At 42.0% G+C, this 16172-nt stretch overlaps 1 pseudogene; it reads left to right on the top strand.

The window, feature by feature from the left end:
• Positions 1-4968: 4968 nt before the first annotated feature.
• LOC138646179 (zinc finger protein 84-like) lies at positions 4969-6517 on the top strand (annotated as a pseudogene).
• The last annotated feature ends 9655 nt before the right edge of the window (positions 6518-16172 follow it).

Below are 16172 nucleotides of genomic sequence, written 5' to 3'. Positions count from 1 at the left end.
AAAATAAATAAGAGAAGAGTCACATTCTCAGACAATTCTAGGCTAGATGTTTTATATTATGTGTTTTCTTTGTTTTGTTTTTTTTCCGTAGTGTCCCCAATTCAATGACAATTCAGATTATACACGGCGCTGTGTGTGATAACACCGGCTGTGAGTAGTAGTGTAGCATACCTATTACTCGTCCCATCTAATCTGACAGGTGCCCTCGCCCCCTATCAAAGTGTATCAAACTGTCTATCCCCTCCCCTCCGCAGTGTGTGACCCCTCCCCTCCGCAGTGTATAACCCCTCCCCTGTTATTAGTTTATCTATCTTTTGGGGTCCAATTTCTCCTTTTACTCTTGTGAAAATAAAAAATTGCGGGCTAAAAAATAATTTTTGAAGGAAGAAAAATGATTTTTTATTTTCTCTGCGTTATAAACTTCTGTATAGCACATGGGGGTTCAAAGTGCTCATCGCACATCTAGATTAGTTCCTTGGGAGGTCTAGTTTCCAAAATGGGGTCACTTGTGAGGGAGCTCCAATGTTTAGGCACACAGGGGCTCTCCAAACGCGACATGGTGTCCGCTAAAGGTTGGAGCTAATTTTTCATTCAAAAAGTCAAATGGCGCTCCTTTTCTTCCTAGCTCTGCCGTGCGCCCAAACAGTAGTTTCTGACCACATATGAGGTATCGGTGTACTCAGGAGAAATATGCCAACAAATTTTTGGATCCATGTTATCCTGTTGCCCATGTAAAAATGAAAAAATTGAGGCTAAAAGAATTTTTTTGTGAAAAATAAGAAGTACTTTTTCATTTTTACGGATCAATTTGTGAAGCACCTAGGGGTTCAAAGTGCTCACTATGCAGCTAGATAAGTTCCTGTGGGGGTCTAGTTTCCAAAATGGGGTCACTTGTGTGGGAGCTCCAATGTTTAGGCACACAGGGCTCTCCAAAAGCGACGTGTGTCCGCTGAAGATTTGAGCCAATTTTTCATTCAAAATGTCAAATGGCGCTACTTCCCTTCCAAGCCCTGTCATGCGCCCAAACAGTGGTTTTCCCCCACATATGGGGTATCGGCATACTCAGAACAAATTGTACAATAACTTTCGGGGTCCAGTTTCTCCTTTTACCCTTGGGAAAATAAAAAATTGTTGCTAAAAGATCATTTTTGTGACTAAAAGGTTAAATGTTCGTTTTTTTCTTTCATGTTGCTTCTGCTGCTGTGAAGCACCTGAAGGGTTAATAAACTTCTTGACTATGATTTTGAGCACCTTGAGGGGTGCAGTTTTTAGAATGTTGTCACTTTTGGGTATTTTCAGCCATATAGACCCCTCACACTAACTTAAAATGTGAGGTGGTCCCTAAAACAATGGTTTTGTAAATTATTTTAACCATTATAACTTCGTAGCAAAAAAAAATTTTGTTTCCAAAATTGTGCTTATGTAAAGTAGACATGTGGGTAATGTTATTTATTAACTATTTTGTGTCACATAACTCTCTGGTTAACAGAATAAAAATTTAAAATTTGAAAATTGCGAAATTTAACATTTTTGCCAAATTTCTGAATTTTTCACAAATAAAGTAAAAACTTATCGACCTTATTTTACAACTAACATGAAGCCCAATATGTCACGAAAAATACAATCTCAGAATTGGTAGGATCCGTTGAAGCGTTCCTGAGTTATTACCTCATAAAGGGACACTGGTCAGAATTGCAAACAATGGCCAGGTCATTAAGGTCAAAATAGGCTGGGTCATGAAGGGGTTAAAATGACTTTGAAAGGCCTGTTTGTCATAAAATAAGCAAAAGTTACACCTTTCTACAAACTGCACCTCTCAAAGTGTTCAAAACCACATTTGAGAAATTTAATAACTCTTCAGGTGCGTCCCAGGAATTAATGCAATGTGGAAGGAAAAATGAAATTTCTACTTTTTCCCACAAAAATGTTACATTAGCCCCAAATTTTTATTTTCGCAAGGGTAAAAGGAGAAAATGCACCACAAAATCTCTCCAGACCTTATCCTCGCCAATGAAAGTTTACTTCCTGATTTCATGGACTTGGAGTTGCTGTTCTGAAGTTGGAGTTCGTTGTTGTTGCTGCTGGAGATTGCCACATGCTGTTTTGGGTGTATGCTTTTTTTATTATCCTATTCCCATTTGGTTTGTACATTTCTATCCTTTCCTGTATTCATTTATACCTTTGACAAGTGTTCTGTTTGTAAGTTGCTTTTTGTTATGCCAGTTTGTGTTATGTGTTTATACACCAACATTTCTGTCCCAAGCCTCCTGGGGCAGGGGACAGCTTAGGGTATTATGGGAGAACAGTATGGCTGGTGGCCCAAACCTCCTCACGTTTTAGAGGTAACTTTGGCAGCAGGGATAGTTAGGTCTCCAGCCCTAGGGATGGTTCAGGGCCCCTTTCCCTAATCATGTACATTCACAGTGTCACATTTTCACTGGACCCACTTTTTTGGATGTTGACATGGAACCCGTCGTCAACCTTGTGAGACATCTGCAGGGTTTGAACTATCAGACCTACCGTCTAAGGTTTCTTCGTTTCTTCACACCAGACACCTGAACTGGAATCTAAAGTAGCACTCCTGGATAGCTTCTTTTTTTTTTGGGGGGGGTGGTGTCAGGATAAATTTATTGCATTCTGGTAAGCCTGTAAGCTCTATTTCATGCTTGGTCCGCGGTCATCTGGGAGTGAGGTACAGAGGGTGGGAATTTTTGTCTCCCTCCTTCAAAGAGACCCTCAATCCTGGGCCTTCTCATTCCAATCCGACTCCTAGTCACTCCAGTTTGTGGATGGATTTTTCAGGGCTCTTTGCCTTGTTTATGATGACCCAGACCGAAACTCGGAATCTTAACTATGTAAGATCCAGCAGGGAGACCAACCGGCGGAGGAATTTTGTTCAGAATTCCGTAGATGGGCCACTGACACCCAGTGGAATGACTTCGCCCTTAGGAGTCAGTTTTGTCAGGGCCTGTCTGAATGGTTAAAAGACGTATCTGCGGAGTCCGTCAGATTCGCGGCCAGGAACGGAGCCTTACCAAATGCTGTCCGGCAGGCTATCTGGTTAAAAACATGGTCAGGGGATACACAATCTAAAACAGCTGTGTTATATTCTCTGCTCGGGTGCCAGAGTATTTGGCCTGATTCTAGATGATATTCTAGAGAAGGCATCTGACAAAAAGATGGGGTTCCCAGAGGATAAGCCAAAAAAGTACCAGCCCTTTCATAGACCCCAACCCTCCCGGAGGTCAGGCTACAATGGGAAGGAAAAGTCCTGCAGGTGGAGCTACCCCAAAGGAGATAGGGGTAAGGGCTCTATCTTTTGGTTCTGGGTCAGGAAAGCAATGACGCTGTGAGAGTGGGGGGATGACAAAGTTCGTACTTGGAAGGTTGGCAAGAGATCTCGGAAAATCAGTGAGTATTAGGGATAATCTCTTCAGGTTACAGGATAGAGTTTACCCAGACCCCACCAGGAAGCTTCATTCTAACAAATTCCCATCTCCAGTTTTCCGCTCCCCCATGTGATCCTATGTTCAGGTTTTTTCTAAAGATCGGAGCGATAGTTCCGGTTCCTGAGGAAGAAAGGTTCAGAGGTCACTACTCTAGTCTCTTCTCTGTCAGAAAACCATCAGGAGAAAGTCACACAATATTAAAGCAGAAACCCCTAAACCGCTGTATCAGGCACAAAAGATTCAAGATGGATTTAACAGGTAGACAGTCCCCCTGATAAACAAAGACACGGCAATGTGTACCCTGGATCTAAAGAATGCGTGCCGTCATGTTCCCATCCATGCTTCTTCTCAACAGTATTTAAGGTTCGGTCTGAGGGTCCAAGGGCAGTACCTTAACTAACAGTTCCGTTGCCTTCCATTCGGTCTAGCTTCAGTGCCCAGAGTGTCCAAACCGCTAGTGACAGAGGTGGTAGCCTATCTAAGGAAGGTAGATATCATCATAGTTCCCTAGCTGGACTGCTTCCTTATCATAGCCAGCTCCAGGGAAGAGCTTATGCTTCATTGTCAAAACTCAGTCCGCATGCTTCAAGATCTAGGCTGGGTGATAAATTGGAGGAAATTGGTTCTCTTTCCAGAATCCAGGAAAAATTTCCTGGAGTTCTCCTAGACTCTCACCTATGAACATCCTTTTTACCAGCAGAGAAGCAAGCCTCAATATCGGGCAGGATCCGTCAGTTTTCAGAGAGCCGTTATTCCATCAGAGAGGCGATGAGGATCTTGGGACTGATAATGTCCTGTATCGCTTGTGTTCGGTGGATTAAATTCCACTCCAGGTGACTCCAGGAGGCCATTTTATCTGCCTGGGACAGACTCCAGCTATCCTTGGATACCGTAATCATCATTGTCCATATACTACGGGGACATGCATATTCTAGAATACCCGATGCGTTAGAATCGGGCCACAATCTAGTGTATTTATAGGTGTATATATTTTTATTTTGTTTGTTTTTTTTTTACCTTTAAAATACATTTCTCTTAGCCCCTCTATACGACTTTAAATTTATAAACCCTGACCACTGTTACAATACATTGCAATGCATCACAGCTTCAGTTATACACTGACCCAAGTTCCACAGACCTTGCTCTTACCATGGTCTTTGGAGCTTGCTGTAGCCTAGTGACCCATATGTCGTCATGACGACCCGGGACACATCTCTTTGCATTCTAAATGCTGCGATCAGTATCGAAAGCAGCATTTAGGGGGTTAAAGTGCCAGGAGCGGCGCAGGCTCCCCTCCTAGCTCTCACTGCTGGGTCTCGGCTTTATGTAGAAGATTGCTACATACCTTAATAGAACATTGCTATATACCTTACAATCTGTAAGTAATTTTATACTTTTGCTCTTCTTGTACATTTTTAAGTTTCAGATGTAGATGAATGTAATTTTTACATTTATTTTGTTCTTGGCAGATGATTGGACCAACATCTCTGCAGGACATCTGATATCTCTAGATTTTAAAATGGATGATTGTAGCATCACACAAGATACATGCGAAGAGCATAGCAACATCTCAGATATACCCTCAGCCCTTCATATCAAAGAACTATCGTCTGATCCTTTTAAATTACTATCTCCTAATTCATCACAGACTTTTAAGCAAAATAAAAGAGAGCCAACAAGAAAGAAGACAATTTCATGCTCAGAATGTGAGAAATATTTTACTGCGAAATCTCATCTTATTGTACATGAGAGAATTCACACCGGAGAGAAACCATTGAATGTGGCAAATGTTTTACTACGAAATCTAATCTTATTAGCCATGAGATTGTTCACACCGGAGAGAAGCCATTTTCATGCTCAGAATGTGGCAAATGTTTTACTACGAAATCTAATCTTATTAGCCATGAGATTGTTCACACCGGAGAGAAGCCATTTTCATGCTCAGAATGTGGGAAATGTTTTACTCAGAAATCAAGTCTTATTAAGCATGAGAGAATTCACACAGGAGAGAAGCCATTTTCATGCTCAGAATGTGGGAAATGTTTTACTCACAAATCACAACTGGTTGCACATGAGATTATTCACACGGGAGAGGAGCCATTTTCATGCTCAGAATGTGGGAAATGTTTTACTCATAAATCACAACTGGTTGCACATGAGAGAATTCACACAAGAGAGAAGCCATTTTCATGCTCAGAATGTGGCAAACGTTTTTCTTACAAATCACTTCTTGTTAGCCATGAGAGACGTCACACCGGAGAGAAGCCATATTCATGTTCAGAATGTTGGAAATGTTTCACAGCTAAATCCTCTCTTGTTACACATCAAAGAATTCATACAGGAGAGAAACAATTTTCATGTTCAGAATGTGGGAAATGTTTTACTGAGAAATGTCATCTTATTAGCCATGAGAGACGTCACACTGGAGAGAAGCCATTTTCATGTACAGAATGTGGGAAATGTTTTACTGAGAAAGGTCATCTTATTAGCCATGAGATTGTTCACACTGGAGAGAAACCATTTTCTTGTTCAGAATGTGGCAAACGTTTTTCTTACAAATCTGTTCTGGTTAACCATGAGAGACGTCACACTGGAGAGAAGCCATTTTCTTGTTCAGAATGTGGGAAATGTTTTTCTTACAAATCAGTTCTTGTTGACCATGAGAGACATCACACCGGAGACAAGCCATTTTCATGTTCAGAATGTGGGAAATGTTTTACTACGAAATCTAATCTTACTAAACATGAGAGACATCACACCGGAGAGAAGCCATTTTCATGTTCAGAATGTGGCAAATGTTTTTTTTACAAATCAGTTCTTGTTGAGCATGAGAGATGTCACACCGGAGAGAAGCCATATTCATGTTCAGAATGTGAGAAATGTTTTATTAAAAAATCACATCTTGTTAGCCATCAGAGAACTCATAGTCGGAAGAAGCCATTTTAACCCCTTAATGACCAAGCCCAAATATGACATGCATCACGTTATTGTGGTCAAAACAATTTTTCGCAACATATTAGTTATCGCAGAATGTTTTTTTTTTCAGACACCTTGTACTTTATTAACTTTGGGTGTGGTGGGTTCCCTCAAGGTAACTAAACCATTTGTATACAGTACAGACCAAAAGTTTGGACACACCTTTTCATTTAAAACTTTTTCTGTATTTTTATGACTATGAAAGTTGTACATTCACACTGAAGGCATCAAAACTATGAATTAACATATGTGGAATTATATACTTAACAAAAGTGTGAAACAACTGAAATTATGTCTTATATTCTAGGTTCTTCAAAGTAGCCACCTTTTGCTTTGATGCCTGCTTTGCACACTCTTGGCATTCTCTTGATGAGCTTCAAGAGGTAGTCACCAGGAATGGTTTTCACTTCACAGGTGTGCCCTGTCAGGTTTAATAAGTGGGATTTCTTGCCTTCTAAATGGGGTTGGGACCTGTATGGTTTTAGACAAATTGCTATATCTGCTGTTATTTTTAATAGAACCTAGATTTTCCTGTCAGCCATTTTGCTTTCTGTTCTGCTGTATCTGCTTAGCCCTTAACCAGCATGGAGTTCTCAGTTTCAATGTTTCCGCCCTGTTCTCTGCAACTTGCCCTTTTAAGCAGCATCAGCTGTTTAATCAGTGCTTCAGAATCAAGTCTGCAGTTTACCTGTCACCTTGCTCCTGGAAGACTTGGACTTATTATCCTAACCACCTTCTACTTCAAATCCTTGGACATGTGTGGACTCAGGAATCCCTCAGTTTACAACAACTGTTAAGAGGAGACTTTGTGCAGCAGGCCTTCATGGTAAAATAGCTGCTAGGAAACCACTGCTAAGGACAGGCAACAAGCAGAAGAGACTTGTTTGGGCTAAAGAACACAAGGAATGGACATTAAACCATTGGAAATCTGTGCTTTGGTCTGATGAGTCCAAATTTGAGATCTTTGGTTCCAACCACCATGTCTTTGTGAGATGCAGAAAAGGTTAACGGATGGACTCTACATGCCTGGTTCCCACCGTGAAGCATGGAGGAGGAGGTGTGATGGTGTGGGGGTGCTTTGCTGGTGACACTGTTGGGGATTTTTTTCAAAATTGAAGGCATACTGAACCAGCATGGCTACCACAGCATCTTGCAGCCGCATGCTATTCCATCCGGTTTGCGTTAAGTTGGACCATCATTTATTATTCAACAGGACAATGACCCCAAACACCTCCAGGTTGTGTAAGGACTATTTGACTAAGACGGAGAGTGATGGGGTGCTACGCCAGATGACCTGGCCTCCACAGTCAACAGACCTGAACCCAATTGAGATGGTTTGGGGTGAGCTGGACCGCAGAGTGAAGGCAAAAGAGCCAACAAGTGCTAAGCATAGCTGGGAACTCCTTCAAGATTCTTGGAAGGCCATTTCCGATGACTACCTCTTGAAGCTCATCAAGAGAATGCCAAGAGTGTGCAAAGCAGTCATCAAAGCAAAAGGTGGCTACTTTGAAGAACCTAGAATATAAGACATAATTTCAGTTGTTTCACACTTTTTTGTTAAGTATATAATTCCACGTGTTAATTCATAGTTTTGATGCCTTCAGTGTGAATTTACAATTTTAATAGTCATGAAAATACAGAAAATTCTTTAAATGAGAAGGTATGTCCAAACTTTTGGTCTGTACTGTACCTATGTTCATTTAACCCCTTTCTGATGTCGAACGGGATAGTTCGTCCGACGTCAGAAGCCCCGCTTTGAGGTGGGCTCCGGCGGCGAGCCCACCTCAAAGCCGCAACGTGTTGAAAACAGCTGACGTGCCCGCAATAGGCGCGGGCGGAATCGTGATCCGCCCGCACCTATTAACTAGTTAAATGCCTCTTTCAAACTCTGACAGCGGCATTTAACAAGAGCTTTAGGCCATTAGGCTGGAAAAACGTGCGCTGCTGACTCCGGTCACTTGATCGGGGGCCAGCAGTGCATCGGCATGACAACCAGAGGTCTCCTGAATACCTCTATGGTTGTTGATATCAGATTGCTATGAGCGCCACCCTGTGGTCGGCAATCATAGCAGTGCTCTAATTCGCTACATGGAGGTGATCTGAGCATCACCTCTATGTAGCAGCGGCGATCGAGTTGTGGCAGCTTCTAGCCTCCCATGCAGACTATTGAAGCATGCCAAAAGTAAAAAAAAAAAAAAAAGAAATAAAAAAGTTTTTAGAAATATGAAAAAAATAAAAAACAAAAGTTAAAATCACCCCCCCTTTCGCCTCTTTCAAAATAAATTAATAAAAATAAAATCAAATATACACATATTTGGTATCGCTGCATTCAGAATCGCCCAATCTATCAATAAAAAAAGGATTAATCTGATCGCTAAACGGCGTAGCGAGAAAAAAATAAAAACGCCAGAATTACGTTTCTTTGGTCGCCGCGACATTGCATTAAAATGTGATAACGGGCGATCAAAAGAATGTATCTGCACAAAAGTGGTATCATTAAAAATGGCACGCAAAAAAATAAGCCCTCACCCAACCCCATATCACGAAAAATGGAGACGTTGCGGTATCTTGAAAATTGCGCAAATTTGTTGTTTTTTTTTTTAAAGCAAATCTTGGAAAAAAATTTCACCACTTAGATAAAAAAAGAACCGTGACGTTTTTGGTGTCTATGAACTCGTAATGACCTGGAGAGTCATAATGCCTGTTCATTTTTAGCATTTAGTGAACCTAGCAAAAAAGCCAAACAAAAAACAAGTGTGGGATTGCATGTTTTTTGCCACTTCAACGCACTTGGAAGTTTTTTTTCCCGTTTTCCAATACATGACATGCTAAAACCAATGGTGTCGTTTAATAGTAAAACTCGTCCCGCAAAAAATAAGCCCTTACATGGCCATATTGAGGGATAAATAAAAAAGTTATCGCTCTGGGAAGAAGGGCAGGGAAAAACGAAAACGCAAAACCGAAAAAAAACTTCAGTTATTAAGGGGTTAATGATCTTTTGTGCACTATTTTTATGGCTGTTAGTATTATAACACATTACTTTGATATGAGTATATGGATTTAAGTATACGGGTGTATTGATTGCAACTTTGCCTAAAACATTTGGGATTTTTATATGTGTTTGAGTGTGCTCTCGTCTGCACTGAACAATGATGTATCATGTACCTGATCGTTTATGTGCATAATAGGATAAAACAATCATATCTTTAGGTATACACATATATACCTGTATGTGTATGAGGTGTACAGTCCCGGTTATACCCACCTCTTTTTTTCTGTATTTGTGGCAATCACCCCATGTTTTTATCAATTTTATTATATTTTTCAATAAAGATCATTACTGTTATTTAACTCATGGCTGTGAGTAAAGTTTTTTTTCTTCTTTGATGTAATACTATGTTTCTGCTTTATGGCCCTATATGCAGGATAATATTTGGTATATTTTTGTTATTAACCCCTTAACGACCAGGGGTATGTTTGGTTTTGCATTGTCATTTTTTGCACACCCTTCTTCCCAGAGCCTTAACTTTTTTTATTTTTTGGTGAAAGTGACCATGTGAGGGCTTGTTTTTTGCGGGACGAGTTGTACTTTTGAACAGCACAATTGGTTTTGCAATCCCACACTTGTTTTTTTGTTTGGCTTTTTTACTAGGTTCACTAAATGCTAATCCTGACCTGCCATTATGATTCTCCAGGTCAGTACGAGTTCATAGACACCAAACATGTCTAGGTTCTTTTTTATCTAAGTGGTGAAAAAAAATTCTAAATTTGTTTAAAAAAAAAAAAAGCCATTTTCCAAGACCTGTAGTGTCTCCATTTTTCGGGATAGTGAGTTCTTTTTATATATTGATTGGCAGATTATGAACGTGGCGATACCAAATATGTTTATATTTGATTTTTTTATTGTTTTATTTTGAATTGGGCGAAAGGGTGATTTGAACTTTTTTATATATTTTTAAAAACATTTTTTTTTCCTTCAATAGTCTCCATGGGAGACTAGAAACTGCAGTTGTCCGATCACCTTTGCTACATAGAGCAGGTCAGAAATGTTCACTTGTTATGAGCGCCGATCACCAGGAGGTGCTCATAGTGATTCAGCAATGACAGCAACGGGTCTCCTGCTGACCTCGGGTTGTCATGCCAACTCATCGGTGACCCACGGTCATGTGACATGGGTGCCGATGGGAGGAGGCAATGATGCGCTTCCTGTGCGTTTATGTGAAATGCTGCTGTCAGTTTGACAGCGGCACTTAACATGTTAACAGCCCCAGGTGAATCACGATTCCACTCGCGGCTGTTCCTGTTAAATATCAATTCTTAAGTGAATTATTCTTATTCTCAATTCTGTACTGAGCACATTGCCTCTCGCTGACATTACAAAAAGCTATTTCTGTATATGTAGCTCAGAGTATAAGCCAACACCATATAGGGAGAACACGTGGTCTATGGGACACATTTATAATCACAGCTCTTAAAAGGAGGAGGGGGCTGTCACGTGGGGGTCACCTCCTGCCTGCTTCTCCATCATTTTCCATGGACTTCAGACAACACAGAAGAAATGAACAACTGGTAGCCATGATGACTTCTATTCCATGACCGAAATACATATTCTTTTTACGATCTCAGGAAAGATGAGGAACAAATGGACAATCTGTAACTAGGAACAAATGGACAATCTGTAACTATTTTACCTATTTTATGTTTTGCTGCAATGTGTTTTTTCTGTGGACAATTCAATAAAACACTACATTTTTTATGAAAATATCATGACATTTTTCTTTAAGAGTAACGCATCTGGTAAAGAGTCCTGATTAATTAAATGTGCAAAATAAGCATATTTAACAGTTCCCGGCACATGACAGCTGATCTGATCAACTGACATGTGCCGGGAACTGTTAAATATGCTTATTTTGCACATTTATTTAAACAGTTCCCGGCACATGTCAGCTGATCAGATCAGCTGTCATGTGCCTGAAAATGTGAGGGCTCATCGCTGGAGCCTACACCAAACAGGGGTAGGCGTCCAATGACTGACTCTGTCCTCCCGTCAGGGGAGGTTGTTGGGGATATTAGGTGTCACGTCATATGGGGCTGTAAGTACCAAGTGCAGAGGAGGGGCTGGGTTAGAGGCCGAGAGTTCAACCCATGTGGGGGCATATGAAAGTGGACAGCAAGTGAGTACAGATGTGAAGAGAGAGAAAGGAGAATGTGTGTGTCATGTAGAAGAAAAGTGATAGTACCTAAATAAATGGAAAATTATGCATACAGTGAATTATGTATATAAAGCCCATACCGTATATACTCGAGTATAAGCCGAGAATTTCAGCCCATTTTTTTAGGCTAAAATTGCCCCTCTCGGCTTATACTCGAATCATACCCAGGGGTCAGTAGGGGAGTTGGAGCAGCAGCTGTGTAATCATAATCACCTGCTCCTGGTGCAGTCCCTGGTTCCGGCAGCTTCCTGTAGTGAGCGGTCACATGGTACCGCACATTACAGTAATGAATATGGACCCCACTCCACTCCCATAGGGGTGGAGCTGCATATTACTGTAATGAGCGGTACCATGTGACCGCTCACTACAGGAAGAAGCTGCCGGGGAACCAGGGACCGCTCCAGGAGCAAGTGTGTAACGCAGTGCGCGATATTCACCTGCTCCCCATTCCACCGCCGCCGCTCCATCTTCCCTGTCCTCTGCACTGACGATCAGGTCAGAGGACGCGATTAGTGTGCGCGCCACCCTCTGCCTGAACAGTCAGTGCAGAGGACGGGGAAGACGCGGCGGCGGTGGAACGGAGAGCAGGTGAATATAGCAAGTGCCGGGGGCCTGAGCGACGAGAGGTATGTGATTTTATTATTTTTTTTTTTTATTGCAGCAACAGCATATGTGGCAAATGTCTACATTGAGAATCTTATGGGGCCATAATCAATGTTTGTGCAGCATTATATGGGGCAAATGTCTGTATAGAGCATCTCATGGGGCCATAATCCGCATTTGCGCACTATTATATGGGGCATATTTTAATATGGAGCATCTTATGGGGCCCATTATAAACTGTATGGAGCATTATATGGAGCTCCTGATTCAATATGGATATTCAAAAACACTTAACCTACTGATGTCTCAATCTTACTTTTATTGGTATTTATTTGTATTTTTGACTTTCACAGGTAGCTGCTGTGTTTTCCACCCTTTTGCATCGCTTTATTCTCAGGACTATAACTTTTTTATTTTTTTGCTGATGATGCTGTATGGCGGCTCGTTTTTTGCGGGACAAGATGACGTTTTCAGCGGTACCATGGTTATTTATATATGTCTTTTTTATCGCGTGTTATTCCACTTTTTGTTCGGCAGTATGATAATAAAGCGTTGTTTTTTGCCTCTTTTTTTTTTGTTTACTGAAGGGGTTAACTAGTTGGTCAGTTTTATAGGTCGGGCCGTTACGGATGCGGCGATACTAAATATGTGTACTTTTATTGTTGTTTTTTTGTTTTTTTTTATTTAGATAAAGAAATGTATTTATGGGAATAATATATATATTTATTTTTCATTATTTAGGAATTTTTTTTTTTTTTTTACACATTTGGAAACATTTTTTTTTACTTTTTTACTTTGTCCCGGGGGGGACATCACAGATCGGTGATCTGACAGTTTGCACAGCACTCTGTCAGATCACCGATCTGTCTCAGAGCACTGCAGGTTTCACAGTGCCTGCTCTGAGCAGGCTCTGAAGCCAACTCCCTCCCTGCAGGACCCAGACGCCGCGGCCATCTTGGATCCGGGCCTGGAGCAGGGAGGGAGGTAGGGAGACTCTCGCAGCAACGCGACCACTTCGCGTTGCTGCGGGGGGCTCAGGGAAGTCCGCAGGGAGCCCCCTCCCTGCGCGATGCTTCCTTGTACCGCCGGCACATCGCGATCATGTTTGATCGCGGTGTGCCGGGGGTTAATGTGCCAGGGGCGGTCCGTGACCGCTCCTGGCACATAGTTCCGGATGTCAGCTGCGATAGGCAGCTGACACCTGGCCGCGATCTGCCGCGCTCCCCCCGTGAGCGCGGCCGATCGCGTATGACGTACTATCCCGTCGGTTGTCATAGGGGCCCACCCCACCTCAACGGGATAGTACGTCTAATATCAGAAAGGGGTTAAAGGGGTGGTCATGGTGGCAGTGACCCGGTCCATTGCCCTGGGCGTCCAGTAAAATGGGATGAGTGGAAGTGGAGAATAAAGTCTATAAAGGATAATTTGTGACGCCACCTGTGGTGTTATGAATAGGTAATTCAGAACCACAATGGACCTTGAAGTTCAGAGCACACAAGTGACCTGACATTACCCAAAAAACATAGGACGAGCTCTGAGACGTGGGAACTCTGCTGACCGCAATCCCTAATCCTATCACACCACACTAGAGGTAGCCGTGGATTGCGCCTAACGCTCCCTATGCAACTCGGCACAGCCTGAGAAACTAGCTAGACCTGAAGATAGAAAAATAAGCCTACCTTGCCTCAGAGAAATTCCCCAAAGGAAAAGGCAGCCCCCCACATACAGGTCCTTCTCAAAAAATTAGCATAAAGTGTTAAATTTCATTATTTACCATAATGTAATGATTACAATTAAACTTTCATATATTATAGATTCATTATCCACCAACTGAAATTTGTCAGGTCTTTTATTGTTTTAATACTGATGATTTTGGCATACAACTCCTGATAACCCAAAAAACCTGTCTCAATAAATTAGCATATCAAGAAAAGGTTCTCTAAACGACCTATTACCCTAATCTTCTGAATCAACTAATTAACTCTAAACACATGCAAAAGATACCTGAGGCTTTTATAAACTCCCTGCCTGGTTCATTACTCAAAACCCCCATCATGGGTAAGACTAGCGACCTGACAGATGTCAAGAAGGCCATCATTGACACCCTCAAGCAAGAGGGTAAGACCCAGAAAGAAATTTCTCAACAAATAGGCTGTTCCCAGAGTGCTGTATCAAGGCACCTCAATGGTAAGTCTGTTGGAAGGAAACAATGTGGCAGAAAACGCTGTACAACGAGAAGAGGAGACCGGACCCTGAGGAAGATTGTGGAGAAGGACCGATTCCAGACCTTGGGGAACCTGAGGAAGCAGTGGACTGAGTCTGGTGTGGAAACATCCAGAGCCACCGTGCACAGGCGTGTGCAGGAAATGGGCTACAGGTGCCGCATTCCCCAGGTAAAGCCACTTTTGAACCATAAACAGCGGCAGAGGCGCCTGACCTGGGCTACAGAGAAGCAGCACTGGACTTTTGCTAAGTGGTCCCAAGTACTTTTTTCTGATGAAAGCAAATTTTGCATGTCATTCGGAAATCAAGGTGCCAGAGTCTGGAGGAAGACTGGGGAGAAGGAAATGCCAAAATGCCTGAAGTCCAGTGTCAAGTACCGACAGTCAGTGATGGTGTGGGGTGCCATGTCAGCTGCTGGTGTTGGTCCACTGTGTTTCATCAAGGGCAGGGTCAATGCAGCTAGCTATCAGGAGATTTTGGAGCACTTCATGCTTCCATCGGCTGAAATGCTTTATGGAGATGAAGATTTCATTTTTCAGCACGACCTGGCACCTGCTCACAGTGCCAAAACCACTGGTAAATGGTTTACTGACCATGGTATTACTGTGCTCAATTGACCTGCCAACTCTCCTGACCTGAACCCCATAGAGAATCTGTGGGATATTGTGAAGAGAAAGTTGAGAGACGCAAGACCCAACACTCTGGATGAGCTTAAGGCCGCTATTGAAGCATCCTGGGCCTCCATAACATCTCAGCAGTGTCACAGGCTGATTGCTTCCATGCCACGCCGCATTGAAGCAGTCATTTCTGCCAAAGGATTCCCGACCAAGTATTGAGTGCATAACTGAACATTATTATTTGTTGTTTTTTTTTGTTTGTTATTAAAAAACACTTTTATTTGATTGGATGGGTGAAATATGCTAATTTATTGAGACAGGTTTTTTGGGTTATCAGGAGTTGTATGCCAAAATCATCAGTATTAAAACAATAAAAGACCTGACAAATTTCAGTTGGTGGATAATGAATCTATAATATATGAAAGTTTAATTGTAATCATTACATTATGGTAAATAATGAAATTTAACACTATATGCTAATTTTTTGAGAAGGACCTGTATAATGACTGTGAGTTAAGATGAAATTACAAACACAGAGATGAAATAGATTTAGCAAAGTGAGGCCCGACTTAATGAATAGACCGAGGATAGGAAAGATAGCTTTGCGGTCAACACAAAAACCTACAAACAACCACGCAGAGGGGCAAAAAGACCCTCCGCACCGACTAACGGTACGGAGGTGCTCCCTCTGCGTCTCAGAGCTTCCAGCAAGCAAGAAAAACCAATAAAGCAAGCTGGACAGAAAATATAGCAACAAAATAACACAAGCAGAACTTAGCTTATGCTGGGCAGACTGGCCACAGGAACGATCCAGGAGGAAGCAAGAACAATACTAGAACATTGACTGGAGGCCAGGATCAAAGCACTAGGTGGAGTTAAATAGAGCAGCACCTAACGACTTAACCTCATCACCTGAGGAAGGAAACTCAGAAGCCGCAGTATTACTCACATCCACCAACGGAAGCCCATAGACAGAATCAGCCGAAGTACCACTTGTGACCACAGGAGGGAGCTCGACCACAGAAATCACAACACTGTGGTATTCGGCCAGGGATGGCTGACGCTGCTAAAAGGGGTCCAGTAGCGCTGAT

The sequence above is a fragment of the Ranitomeya imitator genome, chromosome 7, assembly GCF_032444005.1.
Source record: "Ranitomeya imitator isolate aRanImi1 chromosome 7, aRanImi1.pri, whole genome shotgun sequence".
Lineage (NCBI taxonomy): Eukaryota > Metazoa > Chordata > Amphibia > Anura > Dendrobatidae > Ranitomeya > Ranitomeya imitator.
Note: the sequence above shows the minus strand (reverse complement) of the source record. Positions and strands in the feature narration are given on the sequence as shown.